Source organism: Amphiprion ocellaris, chromosome 21 (assembly GCF_022539595.1).
Source record: "Amphiprion ocellaris isolate individual 3 ecotype Okinawa chromosome 21, ASM2253959v1, whole genome shotgun sequence".
NCBI classification, from domain to species: Eukaryota; Metazoa; Chordata; class Actinopteri; family Pomacentridae; genus Amphiprion; species Amphiprion ocellaris.
In genome coordinates, this window is record NC_072786.1 from 9,464,610 (window position 1) to 9,485,799 (window position 21,190).

General features: G+C 40.6%; 1 protein-coding gene across 1 annotated transcript in view; it reads right to left on the reverse strand.

Annotated features, from left to right (window-relative positions):
• The window catches only part of cdpf1 (cysteine rich DPF motif domain containing 1), a 113,923-nt gene that overhangs the window by 3,743 nt on the left and 88,990 nt on the right, over positions 1 to 21,190 (reverse strand). The gene's annotated exons all lie outside the window — the stretch shown is intronic.

The following is a 21,190-nucleotide window of genomic DNA, read 5'->3' on the forward strand; positions in this document are numbered from 1 at the left end:
AGACTTCACAAACCCACACAGAGTAAATAATCTCTAAGCCAGTGATTCACAACCAGGCACAGTGCCTATAAAAGGCGTTTTTAGTATAGTTTAAGTATAGTTTGTTCCTTTTTGACAAGAATTTACAAAAAAGTCTAGATGTCAAAAGTGAATATATTTCGACAAAGTTACGTCAGTTAAATAAAAATATAATTGGTAAGATAAGTGATTGCATAAGTAAATTTCCCTATCTTTTGCTGCATTCATTTTACCACCACCTTTGCAAGCCTTCCAAGGCATGCTTCCACCACTATGCTTCACATCATGATGCTGCCACCACTATGGTTCACATTATGATGCTTCCACCACCATGCTTCACATTATGATGCTGCCACCACCATGCTTCACATTATGATGCTGCCACCACCATGCTTCACATTATGATGCTGCCACCACCATGCTTCACATTATGATGCTGCCACCACCATGCTTCACATTATGATGCTGCCACCACCATGCTTGCTGCCACTACCATGCTTCACATCATGATGCTGCCACCACTATGGTTCACATTATGATGCTTCCACCACCATGCTTCACATTATGATGCTTCCACCACCATGCTTCACATTATGATGCTGCCACCACCATGCTTCACATTATGATGCTGCCACCACCATGCTTCACATTATGATGCTGCCACCACCATGCTTCACATCATGATGCTGCCACCACTATGGTTCACATTATGATGCTGCCACCACCATGCTTCACATTATGATGCTGCCACCACCATGCTTCACAATATGATGCTGCCACCACCATGCTTCACATCATGATGCTGCCACCACTATGGTTCACATTATGATGCTTCCACCACCATGCTTCACATTATGATGCTGCCACCACCATGCTTCACATTATGATGCTGCCACCACCATGCTTCACATTATGATGCTGCCACCACCATGCTTCACATTATGATGCTGCCACCACCATGCTTCACATTATGATGCTTCCACCACCATGCTTCACATTATGATGCTGCCACCACCATGCTTCACATTATGATGCTGCCACCACCATGCTTCACATTATGATGCTTCCACCACCATGCTTCATGGTGGACGTGGTGAATTTCTGATGATGTGCAGTGTTCGGTGTCTGCTTAACATAGCATCTACTCCGTTGGCCAAAAAGCTCAGTTTTGGTGTCGTCAGACCAAAGAACTTTCTTTTACTTGTCTTTAGAGTGTCCCACGGGCCTTCTGTTGGACTCCAGTTGAGACTTCATATGAGCTTTTTTCAACAATTGGCTTTCTGTTTGTAACTCTTTCATAAAACTTTGACTGGTAAAGAACAGGCAGCTCTTGCTGTAGGCACAGTTTCTCCCATATCAGCTGCTGTACTCGTAACTAGAGGGGTCATAGGTGTCTTGGTGGCCTCCCTCACTAATCTGTTTCTTGTGTACTCATCTATTTTTTGCAGAAGGCCTGCCCTAAGCAGATTTACACTAATTGTGCCATATTCCTTCCATATTCTAATGATGGATTTAACTGTAATCCAAGGGATAGTCAGTGACCTGGAAATTTTCTTGTGTCCATCTCCTGACTTATGCTCGTCAGTAACCATTTCAGAGTTGTTTAGAGTGTTCTTTTGTCTGTATGGTGTAGTTATAGCCAAGAGTACTGATTCACCAGTGACTGGACCTTTCAAATACAGGCGTGATACTATAATCCCACTTGAGACACATCGACTGCACTAAGATGATCTCCATTTCAATAATTGTGTAATTTCTAGGTCCAGCTGGTGACACCCAACTAAATTTGGTGAGTCACTGCAAAGGAGGTGAATACTTATGCAATCACTTATTTAATGTTTTATATTTTTAATTAATTCACATCCCTTTGTTTAAAAAAAAAAAAAAAACAGTTTTGACTTTGGCTTGAAATTATCTTTGTTTTAAAATTCTTCCCCTAAAAGCCAAATAAAACTGACCATGATTCAATGCTAAAAAGCAAAAAAGGGGAAATCTTTCAAGGGCATTGAATAGTTTTTATAGGCACAATATGTCTAGTACATACTGAGTTCCCTGTGGATTAAAGTATGACATATTGCACCTAAAAGCTGCAACAGTTTACTGATAAACTGATTGATTTATTAGTTGTCAGCTATTAAATTGTCAACTATCTTGATCAATTAGATTTGATTAATTTTTCAAGAAAAAAAGTCTACATTATCTAATTCCAGCTTCTCAATTTTAATATTTTCTTATTTCTTTACATCTCTATGACAGTAAAGGGAATATCTCTGGTTGTGGACAAACGAGATGAGAACTTTGGTCCATAAAATATCACAAAACTGTGGAAAATGTCAGCAAGTATTTCCCAAACACCTAATGATTAATCGAGAAAAGAACCAACAGATTAATCCACAATGAAAATAATCTAACCGTGCAGTTGTAGTCTGGTGTGAGTATTTGTGTTTCTTCAGTCCAATACATACATCTATGATTGCCAGGCTAAGGTTATTTGTGATCTTAGCTAGCTACAAAAATCAAATAAAAATGCTTGAGAGTAACACCATTAGAATCTAACATCATTACACAAAGCATATATTCCTTTCCAAATTTGGATTTAAAACAGTTCGTAGGCCTACTGTTATTGAAACTGTTATTGATGCTCTCTGGAGGCTGCCTCTGCAAATTAGAAGGGCTACTCTCTATATAGAAAGATTTTGTTATTACACAGATTCTTCCATATTTTGTGTTTTAGGCTAAAAGCAATGCGTAGATTGTTGAAACAGGTTAGAGTTTAAAGAGATGTCATGAGCACACGTTCAAACAGTGAGCGAAAAGCAATTGATAAAGGGTTGTAAATACATCCATCTGCCACAAGCACAAAACCACCTGTTGATTACTGTGTTGGTCTCCTCCTGACAAAACAGCTATGGGTGTCCTGTGGTTGCTGGCCCTGGATGTTGAGCAGCAAATCTGGGGTGGTGCCTTTAGGGATCAGGCTTATTCTGGTGTATCCCGCATATCTGACTGAGATGTGGGGAGTCTGAAGGCCCAGTCAACACATTTGTTGTGTTTGTGAGCTGTTTTTAGAGGGTTGTGTGGTGCACTGCTGCTGTAGAGTGTTGAAAGTTTCTGCTAAGGTGGGTGGATTCTCAGTCATCCAGGTCACGGTAATCCTAAGAGCCTCAGTAAAAAGCAACTGGATTCTCTTTTTGGTTCTTGAAGACGTTCCACCTCTGCAGGCTTCTTTAGCTCTGAACTCTAACAATGTATAGGTAGGTGTCAAAGCATGTCAGGACCAAAGGTTTCCCTAGAGAATTGACAGTATGCAATTCGTTGTTGTCAGCTAAACATAGATAGATAATAGATGTGGCATAGTACTGAAAAAATATCGACAAGTAAAGGGAAAATAGCTTCAGTCACTGCGTGTGGTAGTTTAAATGTTCAGCGACTGTTTTATGAAAAAATTTACTGGAACAATATCAAGTCACCTTTACATAACAGTGTTGAATAACACCCAGTGTAAAGTCAACACGAGTGCACACATTTGGAACATGGTGGTGAGTGAAGGGGGTAGTTGAGCTCCTCTGACAGGTCTGTGGAGGCAAAAGAGGTTGAGAACCGCCGCTCTGAAACATGCATGTTCAGTGGAGCTGTCACAGGGTAACAAATGTGAAAATCATACCGCAGCTTCCTATCTGGCTCCCAAGGTGGGAAAGCTGCAGCGCTGTGGGACCGGAGTCGTCTCAAGAAGATGAATGGATGTGGTGAGAGAAGAGCTGTGACGGCTGCCGAAATGTTTGCACAACTCACTCAGGTTCTTGGAGTGTGTTTGTGTGTGCACATGGGTGAACCCCAAACCCAAAGTGTCCCGAGCTGTTTCCTGCTAAACACCTGGCTGCGGTTCAAGACAACTAGCTTGTTAGCGCGGAGGTAATTATGGTTTCTATTAATTGGAGTCTGCAGGGGTTGACCCCCCCCGAAGCCTTACATCCTGCACCGGTGTAATTCAACAGCAGAACCTCCCAGCGGAATATATCTCACCACTGCAAACACAATGTCATGTGTCTTCAGCCAGGCAGAGAGTGCTCTTATCTGCCACTTAGAAACAACAATAGCTTGTTGAAACTCTAATCTTCCCGATGAAGAGCCTTCCTGAGGAGCCCTGACGGGATTCCACCTTTAAGAGATGCAACATGCCGATAACCACATTATCCTCCTACTTGGAAATACCTGCAAGTGAGAACCTGCTGCAAGACCCATGCAGGTATTCTCTGCAGAAATAAAATCATGCAAACATCACAAACCATTAAAGCCAAACCACCAATTCAGTCATAAAAATCTCCCTGGAGATTTATTGACCTCATTTCAAGGCTTGCAAACTTGCATTTGAGACTCTCTGGAGGCTGCCTCTGCTAATTACATGATTTATGGTGCAATTTATGGAGGCACGGAGGTGCGGCAACTAATCAGCACTTGTCATCAATCAAAATGAAAAGTGTAATGTCATCTCGTGTCATTTTTGATACCTTCTCTCCCACAAACCTCAATCAAAGAGGCTGTTTCGGTGCGGCTCTGCACTGACTTCAGTTTGTAAAAAAAAAAAAAAAAGCTCAAGGTCACTGAGGTTGTAAATCCCAGGTGCCAGATGTAATTTCGTACAAATTATGTGTGCCTAGGGTATTGTTATCGTCACAACACAAATATGGTGCCTTCAGGTTCCCACAAGGTCCTTTTGTGTTTCATTTGGGAACCCCACTCACTGAGGGCAGGGGTGTGGGAATCAAAAAGCAGTAAAACATAGGAAACTAGGAGGTAGCAGTGAAGAAAAGAGCGGGAGTTTGAAGTATGAGAATGATTTGTTTACCGTGCACGTGGAAAAATGCATGCACATGTGCGCTCACATGCACTAAGAGGTTCCCGAACATGCAGCCGTCAGCTTGTTTTTCAGAGCTGCAGGTGCAGTGTCCAGCTGCAACCCTGCCATGCATGCCAGCGGCCTGAATCATTTCCCCCTCCTTCATCTAGAGGAGGAGCCATTAAAGCATATGGAGAACATAACAGGGAGCCAGGAGGAGGTGGTAGGAGGAAGAAGAGAGGGAGAGATGAATCTGACAGAAGTAAAGTGGACAGAAAAAGGGGATTAGGAGGGGTGGGTTTCCATTTCCCTGCTGCTAAACAAGGAAAGCTGGAAACCTGTGGGGACAAAGTAGAAGCTAGCAAAGAAGATGAAGGAATCAGAAAGGTGCTGGACATTGATTAGAGGAAAAGTACTGTGTGTTTGCCTATTTTTTCTCACTTCAATCTCAAATTTTGAAAGGGGAAGGTGATAGAAAGAGGGAAAAAGAAGAGTGGTGGGTGAGTTGGAGGGGGGGAGGGAGGCTCAGGCCACACACATAGATTTCCAGGCTTGAGGGTGCGTCAGTCAGGCCTGTCTGCATGTGGTCTCCTATACGTGTCCAAGTTTATCCACACCGCCATTACTCTGCCATTAGTCACGGCAACCGATGACAAGGGTTAAAATCCTCCTCTCTTCCTCTCACTCATTCATGCAGCTCAAAGGACCTTTTAAAGGGTCATACCCCCAATTTTTAAAAAAATTTCCTATCTCGCCATCGTCTGGCTTTGTGTTTGTGTCGAGCATGAAGAGGAGTCTGTCTGGAGCCTGCAGCGTGGACATGGACAAACATAGTCATGCACACAGACCAGTTTGCAGGGGATTCTTTGTCAGAGCAGTTGCAGGGTGGTCCGGTCTATAATGTGGACTCATCTCTCTTCATGTGGTTTGCATGCGTGGAGTAACTTTGTGTGTGTCTTCCAGCTCTGATACGGGCGCCTATTAAATCTTGCGCACAATGCAATAAGCATAGAGGATTCAACAGTTTATTTTTAGGAGTCTAACCAGAAAATGTGCAGCTGCAGAAACCGGTTGCATCATCAAACAAGACAAAAGGCAGCATCTGAAACCGCTCTACGACTTCTATGTGGTGCCTGTTTTTGAAGTGTGACTTCTAGAGAAGAACTTGTCCCAGATGCTAACCGCTACAGCATGTTTGGTAAGAACATGACGAGAAAATGTCCACAACTGAGGGCACTTTAATGAACCAAAGCAAATTCCTTGTCTTTAATGTGTGTAAGTTATGTAAAATTTCCCCCCCGTACAGTTGTCATGACCAGTGAAATATTGTGTATATAGACCAATACTCTCTCTTTTACTAGATTGTAACATGTTTATTTCTTCTGTAAAGTTGTGCATTTTAACATGGGAGTCTATGTGGACTGACTTGCTTTTAGAGCCAGGAACTATAGCCAGGATTTGACACTTCTGGACTGACTTCATTTTAGAGCCCTGGAGGTTTTCGTTTGGTTCCAATCAGCACAGAGAAGCTTGAGATTTGCGACTTAATACAAATATCAAATATAACACAATAGCTTACCAAAAAAACCCTAAAACAATAGTAATAATCAACCCATCTTAGCAAGACAAGCTAATATAGATATAATACTCACAGAAGTAATGCAACATACTAAGTCAGCATAATAGAACACAGCAAATACTGAAAAAGTGACGTACATATTTAGCTGCACAAAACACTCTAAACAGCACAGGGGGCTAAGCAAAGGATGGGATGACCACAAGAAAATGAAATGCAAGAACACAGCAGCAAACTACATCATGGAAGTCCTGACAGAAAAGGGAAAAGACCTTATTAGGTCACCATAAAGCCTGATTAAAGCCTCAGTTATACTCTGGTGTGGATATGAAAAGCTGTGATACATGGTTGTTCCTATAAAGGCCATTTAATTTTTTCCGGGTGTCCACAATGACTTCAATTTTGTCACCAACCCAAGTCCACGATGGTTCGCATAGATCTCATTGCAGATGTCGACATGCAAACCAAAATTTGTAATCAGGGGACTGTGTGACTGCAGATGCATCAGGAAAACAAATGGTGCCCAAAACACATGGTTGTTATGAGGAGAGACTGAAGTAGTTGCTATTGGACTTTGGATATTCTTTTAAATTATACATGCCATTGACAGTGCCCAAACACAGTGGAAGGCTCTAAATTCTCCAGATATCCTGTGACTACGTATGTACATGGTGCTGGGTGTACAAATTTTATGAGGAGCGACTCCACCATGCTAACATTTGCAAACATTAGCCATAAATACAAGCAGAGGCTGATGATGATGTACTTAATTTGCAAATATTTAGACGCAATGTTAGTGTAAAATAAACACAATAGCATCTGCATTAAATTTGGGCAATCTGTTTAATGGTTGTTGTGACATTTAATTTTGAAAAAATGCTGTCAAACTCAGTGATGCCATAGATAGATAGATAGATAGATAGATAAAAAGACATGCGTGCACACACGATCACATTCACACAAGTGTCTTTTTGCGCACTCTCCTTTCACCTCCCCTCTCAACGTCCCGCTAGCTTGCCAAAATTAACAACGTGACTGCCACTCAGAGTCCACAACAATCATAATATCTTTTCTTGCAAAGTCTGCCATCTGTTAAAGTGATAATCTCGATGAAATGTGATCCACTCGTACCTACGATGGCATTCGCTGCAACGACGGCACACTTGTAGTTTTACATTGGCCAGCATGATATAAAACAGCTTGAGTGACAATTACTGCTCGCAATAAAGGGGAAAAATATACAGTAACACATGGTTTTCACATTAACATCGGACCCATGTTTGAGTGTGCGTGTTTTATGTGTTTTTTCTCTGCATGCATGAGTTAAATCAGGGGATTATTTTGCCACTTGTGTCCATTATCAGCTTATTTCTGCAATAAATACAACCCAGCGTATCATAACTTCTGCTATGTTGACTATAATTTTTAAAAAAAACTGCAGCAAGCAAGGGTGTTTTTAAAATCAGGACTAATGTGCAGACATGCAGAGCAAACCGAGTGTGTTGAGAGAGTGGTGCTATTTGCAGAGAGGGAAAATTGCCTGACAACTGTACGCGCAGCCTGTGAGTAATGTTGCCATGAGGAAGTACGCCCATACAAATAGGCTCTGTCTTTAAGCTGTCACTCAGCCATTCATCACCCTGTGTATTTATTCTCGGGGATTAGAAATGCTTATCTCTTGGTGGTTGTGTTTATTTTCCTCCAGAGCTGTCACAAAAGCGCTTTTAGCCACTGTCTTCGAGGATGATCTACAGCTCTCCTCAGGTGTAGGATTTTTTATTATTTGTCTATGTGTGCTTTATATCATTTTTCTTGACTAATTTTAGAGTTAACAAGCCACCATTCAACTGGATTTGACTTGCATATTGGCTCAGTGGTTGCTCCTGTACATTCTGTCCAAGCAAATTTTCCACAGGTTTCTCCTCCGTCTTGCCAAGGTACTATCAAATCCCTGAAGATATGCAGTGTATTCCTTTGCTCCAAATCTTTACTGTAATACTTGTTGGCTCCCGCTGCTCTCTCCTTAAGATGACAGTAATAGAAAACATGCTTTATTTTGTGCCTCTTCATTTTCCACTTCAGCCAGTCCCCACAGTGATTTGTGCTCCTGTAGCTTTTTAACCAGCAGAAGTCTGGAAAGTTCTGGAAAAGGTTAAGCGGGACTTTTTTTCCCGCCGGTGCAGATTGTGGATGGTATTGAATCAGTTATTGAAGGTCAAAGGGTAGGTCTTTACCTCGCTGTGATGTGAGTCCGACAGATGCTTTAAATACAGAAAATCCACGATTGTAAAAATGAAGGACTGAAATATATGCGCCATGTATTCACTTTTTTTTGACAAGTTCAGGGAAAAAAAGAGGGAGGAACAGTAAAAAATTTGGCGAGGAGAATTCCCAAGCACATGGCAAATAGATTGGAGTCTACAGTAATAAAGAGGAGGTGTGTGTGTCAGAGAGCAGGAGGGAGAGTGTGTGTCTCTTTTGAGTGCAGTTTTGATAAAATTCCAGGTTTCGTCGGAGCTGCCAAAGCAAATTACTCTGCAGTTATTTGGACATTTGACTACAGAAATATTATACTAAACACACAAACTCAGTCAATGTTGAGTAATTCTGCACCAAATAAGTCAGGAAAGAGGAGTCTCAGTACAGTAATGATGCAAAAAAAAAGTATTTTCTTATGTCTTCATATTCAAACACGACTTTGGGGCCCTTGTGGTAGCAACAAAAAGACATCCTCCACACCCACACAGTTCTAATGCATAGATGGTGTGTGTAGTGGAGTGAAACAGGAAATATAGGGGAAAAGACGAGTAGAACAACATACAGCACATGGTTCACAGCCAAGAACTGAACAAGGAACATGCTGCTCTGGACATTTGTGCCAAGTGCCAACTGAAGCAGCTGAAAACTGAAGCCAACATGCAAGTGCCAAAAACTGCAGTTCCTTGAGTGGCCACTTGAGGCTGGCTCTTTAAGTTAACCCCTCCCCATAGAGCCTCATGTTGAAATGTCAAACTTTACAGCAGAAATAAATATGTTTATAGCAAGTTTTGGTCTCTATAGCTTTTCTCCCCTTTCATGACAACTGTGCGAGAGGTAATCTTTTATATAACTCACCCATTGACATTGCATTAAGGCTTACAGTTACACATAAATAAAGATGAGGCAGACGAGTGAAGTCACAAGACAGTCCACACTCAACAATGTTGTTCAATCAACAAACTGCAATGAGTTGGAGTAATTAGCTTTTCATCTACTATGAAAGCTATGTTTGTCTATCAGTTTTAACTGTTTAAGATGAGGTAGCGGACTTGAAATCCTGAACTCAAGATGAAGAAAAATAAAGCTATCAAACTATTTTCATTAAGGCGCTTCAACTTAACCCCAGTGTTTAGTTTAAAATCAACTAGCACTGAAATTTGAGTTTATACTACACTTAACATTAAACTGACTAATTAAATTGCTAACATGATTATGTCAACCTAATCCATCAAAATAATGTTTGAGGCAAAATCAGTAAAGGTGGGCTGGAACCACCAGAGTGGCCTTCATACCATCTCTGCAGGAAACCTATGGGTGGTATTACAAAGGGTTTGTCCATGTGGTATGCACCATAGCCACTGGGCTATCAGGTCTCGCAATTACACATTAGATTTTTAAAAAAGGCAAACATGGGTGCACTATCCTCAGTGTGTTAAAAGGTTGAATTTCTTAAACGGTACACATTACGGAAAGCAAAAATAAATGATTAAGGGCTATCCAGATGCCACCATTTGTTCACAATACAAGCAGGACTACTAGATTTTACAATTCTTATTGAATAATATACTTTTTGGCAAATTTAGTGAATTTCTTGTCCCTGTCTGGTACTTTTAACTTTTTTTTGTATGCTAAATAAAAATCTGATGTTCGTGCACAACCCTGATTCTGTAAAAAGCAAACAAGCAAAGTGGCTCGGTTCAATCAGCACAACACTACTGCAGTGTGTGCATTGGTGCTTGTCCTTGTTTGTGGTTGTAGAAAGGACGGGGGGGAAATGGGATGATAAATCGAGCACATGCTAACTATCTTTAATAGCGCGGACAAATGTTTTGAATCAAAATTGACACTGGCCAAATACATACATCCATAATCAGCCTAAAGCTGGTGTACATTTGCCATTGGATAGGAGGTTAGTTTCAAATCTATTGGACACCGGTTCCAAGATCAACACTCATCTCAGCTCTTGGTGCCTGGACAAATACCACTGTGGATAGGTGATCTGATTTCAATCCTTCTGTAAAACATTTTTGGAACACTATGTTATGCTCTGGAAATGTCATTGATCCATTTCCTATGTAGAATATACATACATGTGAAAGTGTGTTTCTGTGCGATCCAGCTCCTCATGCTGTGCCAGACCTCAAGAGCTGATTGAAAATAAAGCGTGCAGCACTTCACAACCACGAGTTCCAATCCAGTTTGACAGTTTATCATTCAGTATTTTCAAACTGAAGATAATCCTGTAAACATGTAACGACTTGTTTACGTAAATCATTGACTGAAATCACCTAGAACAACACGGAAAAAACCTCAGAATTTATTTTTGTGGTCTTACTCCACAGCGGTTGCTACATAGAACATGTTTCAGTTGTTCGTTTCTGGCATTTGTACAGATACCACCATTTTCTGCTGATGACAGACCTCTTGGCAGACATAATGTACTGTATGTATAGTTAACATGAGGTAGCTGGACCTCGTTTTGATAAATGTGGGAAAGGGGGAAGTGGCTGGGCTTGTGTATTATCTTATCTGTGTACTGTCCAAGCCACTGACTGTGCCGTGTCCTGGGAGTGACAAGCACAGTTGTGTGTGTGGTAGCTGGCAGCCATCTCAGGCCTGTTTCTCTGCACAACAGAGAGACAGTGCAGAAGTTTCAGCTAATTCTCTCCAGGATGTTCCACAGCACTATGAGCTGATATGTACAAAACTGTCCGGAGGGAGAAAAAATGTTGTAACGGAAAGAACGGTGTAATTGCACCTAGCTCATAAGCTTGTATTTGGCCACAGAGCAAACCGAAGACATTTAATGAATACAGGACATATGAGACATTTAATGAAATCCTCTAAATGACATATGAGCCAGTTTGGCTCCAATAAGCCTTTAACATTTTGTTCCAAAATGAGATAGCCACTATTGGAAAAAGGTGAAACTTTGTCTTGCCAAAGAGCACACAATGAAATAGTAAAGAAACTTCCATTGATAAAACGCTTTTACATGTTGGACTCTCTTTATTTTAGAAACAGTGATTAATGAGATTCCCCAAAAGTCTTTTTCCTCTCTGATATTACATCTTGGAAATGGACATTTTCTGCTGCTGTAGAGGCAACCAGTCTGGCCAAACCTTTTCAACTTTGGACTTTAGACTGAACAAGTTGATTGACTGACTTATGGACTCCAGCCAGCGTGTCCTCAATTGAACTGTCTGAATCAGAATGGCCTCCACTGTGGTGGGAGATAAACCCGTCTCGCTCCAAACCGCAGCAGGTGGCCTGTGTTTAGGTCGTTCTCTAGCTTAGTATCAAGTTACCTCCTCAGACACATGTTATCAATTAGTATAGATCCTCAGCGTGGTGGTTGGTTGCTCATAGTCTTCCAAACCCAAAGATATGAAGAGAGAGCACCAGCAGTAGTAAACAGTAAAAGAACCTGGCCAGACTCGCAAACATGCAGTTTACATATCAGAAGCTTTTGCAATCAATTAGGTGTCGAAATGTCAAATAAACCTGGAAGTGGGTGGTCTAGATGTTAAAGCAGGTTGCATCAGTAATCTCCAAGCAGCCACGACTAGTATCATCTTTGTTGTCCATTCATGATGAGTTTACTGTGCATGCTTCACACCTAAGTGAGAAAAACAGAACTTGACCAAGCATTGCAGTGCGAGGATTCAGACGAAATGCAGCAGTGCCGACAGATGAATTCCTGAGAAGTGAGGCAGGTGTCTGAAGATCTGACTGGACCCTTCAGAGAGGAAAAAGTTGTGATTCCGAAAATCATCCACCACTTAGTCTCATTCAGAAATATGTCTGGGATTGGTATTATGTGAAACACTTGTATAAACACAGACTCTGTCCTTTTATACATTTTGGATGTTTGTGGCTCAGGGAGTTGCCTCTGGGGAAGGGTCTCCTTCAACTCATTTTCCACTAAGTAGAAACCAAAATGCATCCTGACCTGGATACGGAGACTATGACATTATAGACAGTGTCTACACAAGAAAGACGCAAAGTAGAGGGATTTTTACAGTTTGCATTACTGGTTAGATACAAGGGGAAAAAAGATTAAAGATGCATCTCTCTTACAACACACATATATGTAAATGTCATCTTTTCAATGCACTAAACAATAGCACCTGTGCTTCAGCCTGCTTTCCTGATAACAAGAAGAACAGAAAAAAATTCTTTAGAGATTTTGTATCAGTGTATGCCTTGGCCCTTCATTCTGTCTTTAAACTGAAGAATGAAATTGGATAAAGTGGTCAAACTAAAATCTTATCTAATGAATAGATGAACCAATTCATCCATTTACATTCCTGTGTAATGCATTTTCCACTGTCGGATTCAGGAGGAGCAGTACAGATTCTGTCCTTGCTGTGTGAACAGTGGACCAATTCTTTAGTCTTGCAGAATTACTGAGGGAGCTCTACAATGATGTTACCCGGGGAACCCTGTGGGGGATACTGTGGGAGTACAGACATTCAGGGCCATTGTTATGAGTCATCTAGTTATTGTACAATCAAAGCAGGAACCTGATTTGTTGGACTCTAACATCTGGAGGCTAACAAACCAAAATGGGATTTTTATAGACAGGATCTTAAGGTGCAGCTAGGTCAAGGAGACTGTCCAGTTTGGTCATCTCAGCCAACTTGAGAGCCAGCATCTCCACCTTTGAGGCCATGGAGGTGGAAGAAACTGGTGGGTTACTTCCTCTGGATTGGTCATGAGTTGCTGCCCTAAGGTGAAGAACTTACAATATCTCCAGATCTTGTTCACAAGTGAATGGAGCATGAGATAGAGACACAAACTGGGGAAGGACACTATACTAGGTCATTTTGGTAAAGACGGAGCAGATCCAGAAGGCAATGCTCTTCATTTGCAAGTTGGTCCATGCTTAAACCCCCACTTTAGGTCATGAGTTCTGGGTAGTCATCAAAAGAATGAGTTTGTGGATACAAGCCGTCAAAATAGGTTTCCTTCACAGGGTGGCTGGGTTGAGCCTTAGAGATAGGCGCTTGGACATCTGGAGGGAGCTCACAGTGGAGTTGTTGCTCGTTCGTGTTGAAAGGAGCCAGCTGAGGTGGTTTATTTGATGAGGATACCTCCTGGGCATCTTCTATTAGAGGTTTTCTAGGCACATCCAACTGCGAGGACACCTAGGGGTCAACCAAGACCTCACTGGAAGAATAATATATCTCATCTGGCCTGATAACGTCTTGGGAGAGAAACATCTGTAATGTCCTACTTGGTCTGCTGCCACTGCATCCCGATAAGCAGAATAAAATGGATGGGTGCATGAATACATGGATGGCATTAGGTTAAAATAATTCCTGGTGTATTTGCATGTGAAAACAACTGAAAAATACTCTGTAAACAGTTCTTCCTGGGTTTTTAAAAAAAAAATGTTGTAGCTCTTCCAGTGATCATACTTTACTTTACTGTTCTGAGAACAGTTCCAGATCTTCCAGGAACAAGAGGTGTCCAGTATTAAGATCAGCATTATTTTTGCAGGTGATATTTAAAGTTCAGCAAACAAGTTTATGCCTGTTCTTTTAAGATTTGGCAACCATAACATTGTCAAATATGTCAAATGTGGTTTTGTTGGGTTACATTCCCATTAGCATGCACATTAGCTTGTTGCTATGCCCATACAAGTTCTTAGGCCCAAATTGATACCATACAAAGACAAGGAAATTGGCCAATTCTGCAACATCTGCGCTCCCATCTAACTGTAATGGAAAACATTTGTCTATTTGTGTCAATAAATCACAAACTTGCATGTATGGCCTTGCTGCTGTTTTCCGACAGCATGAATCATTGTGGCTGTGACTCAAGCCTCAAGAGGTGTGCCTGATTTGTTGTCAGTTGTTTGTACGTGCTGCTTTCATCCATGACAAAAATCCTTATTTCTCAGGTCTGCACACTAATGTAGTGCAACAGAAGTGTGCACACAAACAGTAGTACACATGTACTCTGCTCTCTCTTTATATCTAAAAAGCCACATTAACAGATTGTCCATATATTGCTGCATTGTCTGTGAGTTTGAGAACTACTTCTGAATATAAATAATTGAAAACCCTTATTTTTTTGGTACCAATTTGCCAATAAATATGAGCCAAATTGGGCAAACCTTTTGCATTCGTAAATAACAGTCACACATGTTGTTATTTTATTGCCATTAGATCCAGATGTTGTGTTATGGGAGCATTTGGGGTAACAGGTAGGGCCTGTAGCCTCGTCAGGAGCTCCAAATCCCTCAGCTCTAGGCGCTGGTCCTGATACAGCTCATTAAACTGTGATTATACTGCTCCCAAGGGTTCGGGCCGTGGACCAGCTCATTATAAAGGCAACAGAAAACAGAACTTGCAGAATGAATCTTAATAATGCAATGTGCCTCCAATCATCTGCTATGGTAGTTTACGTCCAAACAAAAAGTCTCACAATTAATTTGAAGAAACACACCAGCTCACGGAGGGTGTAAATGAACATTGAACAGGAAGCCAAAGTTTTGCTCCAGGAAGGGAACTTTTGCTAAAATGTGTCATACGGTGCTACAGGCTATTACCATTAGAATTAGGGGTTGGCTGACCTCATGTGCCCACTCCTCCTCTATGCTTCCCGGCTAATGGCAGCCTCACCTTTTGCAGGCAGTTATAGGAGATCTGGTAGCGGTCAAATTAAACTGACATGATCAAGAACAGATTTTAGTTGCAGGTGTTAGAGAGGAAATGCCTGGGAGGTCTAATTTTATTTCCATGAGTCTCTTAATCAGGATGCTTCTAAATAAAAATGACATGCAATGTGGTGCACAAGTTTAACATGGCAATTCAGCAATGAACAGATGGTAACATTTACTGGTCAATGTTCCGCTTCAGTTAGGACTTCTAACTCTTATTAATTTCATAAACACATCGCCTGTTTTGGTTTGTTTTATTTGGTATTTATTTGGAATTGCATTTCTGACCACCTAACAAATGTAAGTGGAATAATAACTTGCTTTTTAGCTCGTTTTTTGTCTCCACCAACCCCTGTGGGAGCTATCTTTCTCTTTAGCTGCTAATTGTTTGACTTTCTTCACGATTTTTGGTAATCTGGCTCAACAAGACCTACAAACCTAATCAGGGACACCAGGTATCACGATTGCCTGTAACTTTGTTCATTAACCAGGTTTTCTTCATCAGGTTCTGTGTGTGAATGCATCATTTGGCTCTTATACTACACAAAATGAATCGCATGAACTGCATGCCACCTACTTTGGTCAAGAGGAATGGACTGTTACATTTGAATGCAATGACGAATAAAAAAATATACTCCAGTAAGGAATGCCGGTAGAAAATTGTTTATTATGGAAGTTACAAAGTCTATTTTACCACTCAGTGACTCTCAACACAGCCACTTAATTCTAACATGACAGCTGCACGTTAGAACTCTTAGATTTTGAACTTCAAGAAGCACATTTAAGTTTAAATTGACCCAAGCTAGCTGTTTGCCCTTTGTTCCAATCTTTATACTAAGCAAATATAATCAATGATGTGCCATATAGGCTCCAATGATAATCAGCAATCGTGATGAGCACCAATGGTCCTCTAAAGACTGAAAGAGATAAATGATATGTAAACCTCAGATTTCTGGTTGCTTCAATAAATTTATTAGCAAAAATAATGTAAAATTATAAATGCTAATGTACAAAACATACATTATATGAAATTTTTATTATTTATATTGCTTATTTTACTCAACATGGAACAGAGGGCTACAAAAATTACATTTACCCTCTGGCACTTAGTGGTCACTGTAGTGGACAGCTGTTCAAAAGTCATATTCTCCTTAATGCAATGGTTTCTTTGATGAAAATGCATATCAGGCACTAGAGCGCTCTCTACTGCACCACTCCATTGAGGTTTATTCAGTGGTCAGTCATTGTAACTGCAAATTAATTTCCTCTGAATTCAAGATGGCCGACAGACAATCACACCTGTTGACCACCGCTACAATATCCAGTCAATTCTTTTGTTCCACAAGAATCCTAGAGGTAGAAAAATACGATGATATACAGCAACATATAGTAATAATAAGTAAGTAATAATATCATTCTTTAGTTTTTGAAAATTTAATTTCAAATAAGTAGTAAATTACAATTAATCATGTGTCCACTGAAGTGGACATCATGCAATGTCAGGTATATTTCTGACTCAAGTCATGTAATTGCTTCACCTTTTCTTGTGAAAAGAAGCTAAGAGAATCGATCATAATCAGTCATAGCCTTTTGCACAAACTGTCTCGTAGACTCTGGGTTGTAGGTCTTGTGGTGGTAAACTTTTTCATTGGTAGCACCTTGTCACAGGCAAAATGCATCACTTGCTGAACATTTTCTCACCAATAGACAGTACAATTTACCAGTGTTCCATAAACGTCCCAACATTGCAGGCTGCGGTGCTCAGACAGGTGTGTGACCATAAGCGATGTTGAAAAGTGTTAAACTAGAGCATTCTAATGTCATATTTTTCCAGTACATAACCGGGCGATTTTTTTCTACATGCGATCTTTTCTATGAGTGATAAAAACAGCACATGTAGGTGCGCTTCTCATTTCAGGAGGAGACCGCATTGGTAAGCATAAATACCACAGTACACCAAAGTTATAAAAGTACCACTGTCTACTACTGTGGTTAACACAGTTGCTGCCTGTACTGGTTAGAGCGACACCAATACAACTTAATGATCACCATGACCTGGCACAATGCGACCACTTGAAAATTTGACTCTCACAGTCTCAAAAAAGGTCACACAGTCTGGAGTTCTGCTGGAGACAAACTGACACTTTCATTAGTAGCAGGTTCACTTGCTTGTATTATTTCCTCCAGCTGCATCAATGGATGTACAGTTGTAATGTTCCTGTGCAGGTTACTTGTAGAGCCTGCTAGATATGAGACTTTAACCTTGCATAGCACTAGTTGTTCCTGTGGCTCCATTTTACTTGTTGCCCTGAAACCACTTCACTGCCATTAACTATAATCATTTCAACAATCTCTCTCCATCTCTGTCTGCTCCTCTTGTTCACCTGCTTCTGGTTGGTATTTCAAGCAGGCAAAGATTAGAAGTGGTGTCAAGTATCCTGCTGCACGTCTGGCAGCGTAACCTCCCTCCCGTGTTTTGACAGTCATTGATGGGCGCAGATAATGCAGCGACTGAGAGTGTTAAAGCCTCTAATGGAGAACACATCCGAATGAGTGCCAAAACAAGCATTCTTTGTAAGGAGAGGACAGGATGTTACTGTAATACCGTCGACTGGTGCCAGACTGTGAGGATTGGTCTGATGATAGCTGGGGTGCAGTGGATGCCAAGCTGAATACCAAGACAGTGAATTTATAGACTGAGGAAACAATGGCTTTAACAGATACCAATGAAACCTTGAAAAGCCCTCTGTTTAAATAGGGATACTGCACTAAATCACAGGTGTAATTAACCCGTCCACAGTTTTTCATAAAGCTTGTGTAGTTTATGACCAGTCAGTTTGGTATTTGTCAAGATATACCAAGTTTTTTCTGTGATTAAACATAGCAAACTAGTATATTGGTTTGTCCATCAGTTAGTCACCACTTTAATCCAGAGTAAGACATCTAATTACAAACTATTTTGATGAATTTCCATGAAAAATTGTGAAGTCATTCTTGTTGGTCAGACCACAAAGCCTTTTTACTTTAGTTTATTACTGGCTTTTCTCTAGCACCATCTTAAGGTCAGATTGTTAATTTGTGGGATACCTCTATGGGTAATATGCTAAACTAAGAACATGCGCACACATTTTTCACTATTTCCTGGTCTGAACTGACAGACACAGCATTTATAAAGCACTTGATTTAGCTTTTCTTCAGTATTATTCCTATTAATAAGAAAATGAATATTAACAAAACAGATAAAAAGTAGTGGCAGCCTGATTTTAGCTCCATGGGGTATTAAGTTTCTTCTTTTGTTTTGTTTTATAGCAGTTAGTAGCAAGAAATCTAATCAAAATCACATTTGTCTAATCTTTGAGTTAAAGTGAGTGAAGTTTGTGGTACTGTGTTGCCATGCTTCAATGGTGATGGCAAGAGCAGCATGGAATCAGTCATGAATCCCTCTGATCCATGAATCCTATACTAATAATTGCCTAATTTTAAAGGTGCCATAAGCTAAAACTCCATTTTTATTGTGTTTGGTGTATCATAAAACATGGAGGTGTAGAATTAAACCTGCTAAAATATAAGTCCTTACTGTTGTCATTCCTTAAGCTTCTCGCCTGCTGTCTGTGCTCACATATACTGTATTTTACTATAGATGAATTCCCAATAAAGATGTTCTCATTCATATATTTTTCTGTTTCTGTTGTCAGACAAAGGAACCAGTATAAATTAATGACTGAAACACAGTCTATTGGGATTACATTTTAACCAGCTGTTACTTCAGGGCATTTTTTAAGCTGCTGCTTTGTTAAACTACTGACTTTATAACCACATGAATGTCCAACAAATTCCCCAAATGCTAGTTAAAGACAACCATTTTGCTGGGAATTCTGTGATATTTTTATGTACAATAAGCACTCAGAGAGAATGGTAGAAGCAATAAAAAGTTTGTGTTGGCTCACAGAGAGAGTCTTCGTCCTGAATGAAGTGTGAACAGTAGTATCTCAGCTACATTTATGGCTACTGACACTCAAACAGCATGTTCAAAAGCAGGACTAAAACCAGGAATTACACAATCATGATAAAATGAAACATCTCTGCAGTATTTTGAGCTGAAAAATTGAAAGATACATTCTGGAGGCATGTGAGACTTTAATTAATTTGCTGAAAAGGGCACTATATGAGGCCTTTCAACTCTGATTAATGATGATGAAAATATAGAAAATTAGAAATGCATGGCAAAAAGCATGTTTCCATACACTCATTTGTCCTTTCTTGTACAGTTTTGTAATTCAAGCCCAACTAGGCTTTAACGTCTAGTGAAGTGGGGTATTTTTAAAGCGCCACTTTGGCCTCATATCTGGATTAATTTTCCACTTTTCCTCCAGTGAATTCAGTAATGCAACGATTTTTCCATTTAGCTGATAGTCAAGCCTGCTGATGTTTATCAAAGAATATTTGCATGAATGTATTTCTGAGCTTGTGGGAGTTAGGAAGAGGAGGGAAGGCAGGGCTATGAAATGGGCCAGATTTAAATGCACCGCGGTCACATACCAAACATGCCAGCCGGCTCGACGCTGGGGCCTAAAAAATGAGAAGTTCTCTAACGGAGACAGTGTGAAATATGAAGGATCCTGTAGAGCCAAGATGCCGGACAGCCGCCCCGAGCTGGTCTCCACCTCTTTATTCTGGAGACAGCTCATGTGTCATGTTCTCTGGGCATCGACTCAAGTGTTATCCAGCGCTGGATGTGCACCATGAAAGGGTGGTAACCGTCGTCCTGTTAACAAAACTGAGCCTGTGCACCGGATGTGTTTATTTTAAAACCTCCAGTAATTACTTAACTATGCCTTAAAGATATGCTTGGCAGAAGAAGAATGCTGTGTGTATATTTAGAGTAAATGCTGGGATAGTTACAGTCAAAACACTATATAGCAGCGCTAATACACCGCTGACATTAAAATGAACGGCTTCCTGGCACTAATGTGCTGGAAAGTCATTCAAGGGAGACCTCGGCACTCATTTTCTATTAACGTTACACAGAACATTTGCAAATCTGCACCGCTAGGAGCTGCGGTGCCATCGGGAGAGCTTTCAAACAATGGACAGAAGGGGTTTCCGCTGCTTTATGATGGAGAACCTGAGCCGTGGCCGCCTGCCATGCACAGTGCACCGGTGAGGAGGAAGGAGCTGGCAGCAAATACAGAGATGTGAAGGCACGCGACACTTTGATCTTCAAAGCAGTTTGACGTTCTTGCTGAAAAGATAGAATAACCTGGTCCTGTGGTGTGTTTTATGCATTAGAAGCAAACTTTAACAGTGAAGACAGCTACAAACAGCAACAAAAATGGAGAAAAATGAGCAGTCGGTGCAGGTATACCACAAATTTGAAAGAATTTCAGTAAAACAATGACACTGTAAGTAAGTCTAGCAGCTGAGATTTCTGTTGAATTTCGTGGTGAGGCTTGAAATGACGTGTTTAACCGAGTCATGTGGTTTCAGTGAGCAAAAAAATACAGAATCTCTCTCTACACTGTAAAATGTAATGTTTGGACTCAACCAAAAGCACATTAATGCAACAGTTGTCATCATTTTTAGAGGTTATGATGATTTCTAATGAAACTACATTCAACCGACAAAGTACAGTGAGGTGGAGGAATTCATCTTTCATCTATAAAGCATGTTTGATTAACTGTCTTAATAGTCCATGATGGTAAAGCAGACTTGAAATTCTGAACTCAAGAAGAAAAATAAAGTTATTTTCATGAAGTTACCTCAACTTCACCTCAGTGTTTAGTTTTAACTATCCAGTGAGTTAGATGAACCAGTTTTTCCTCCACAATCA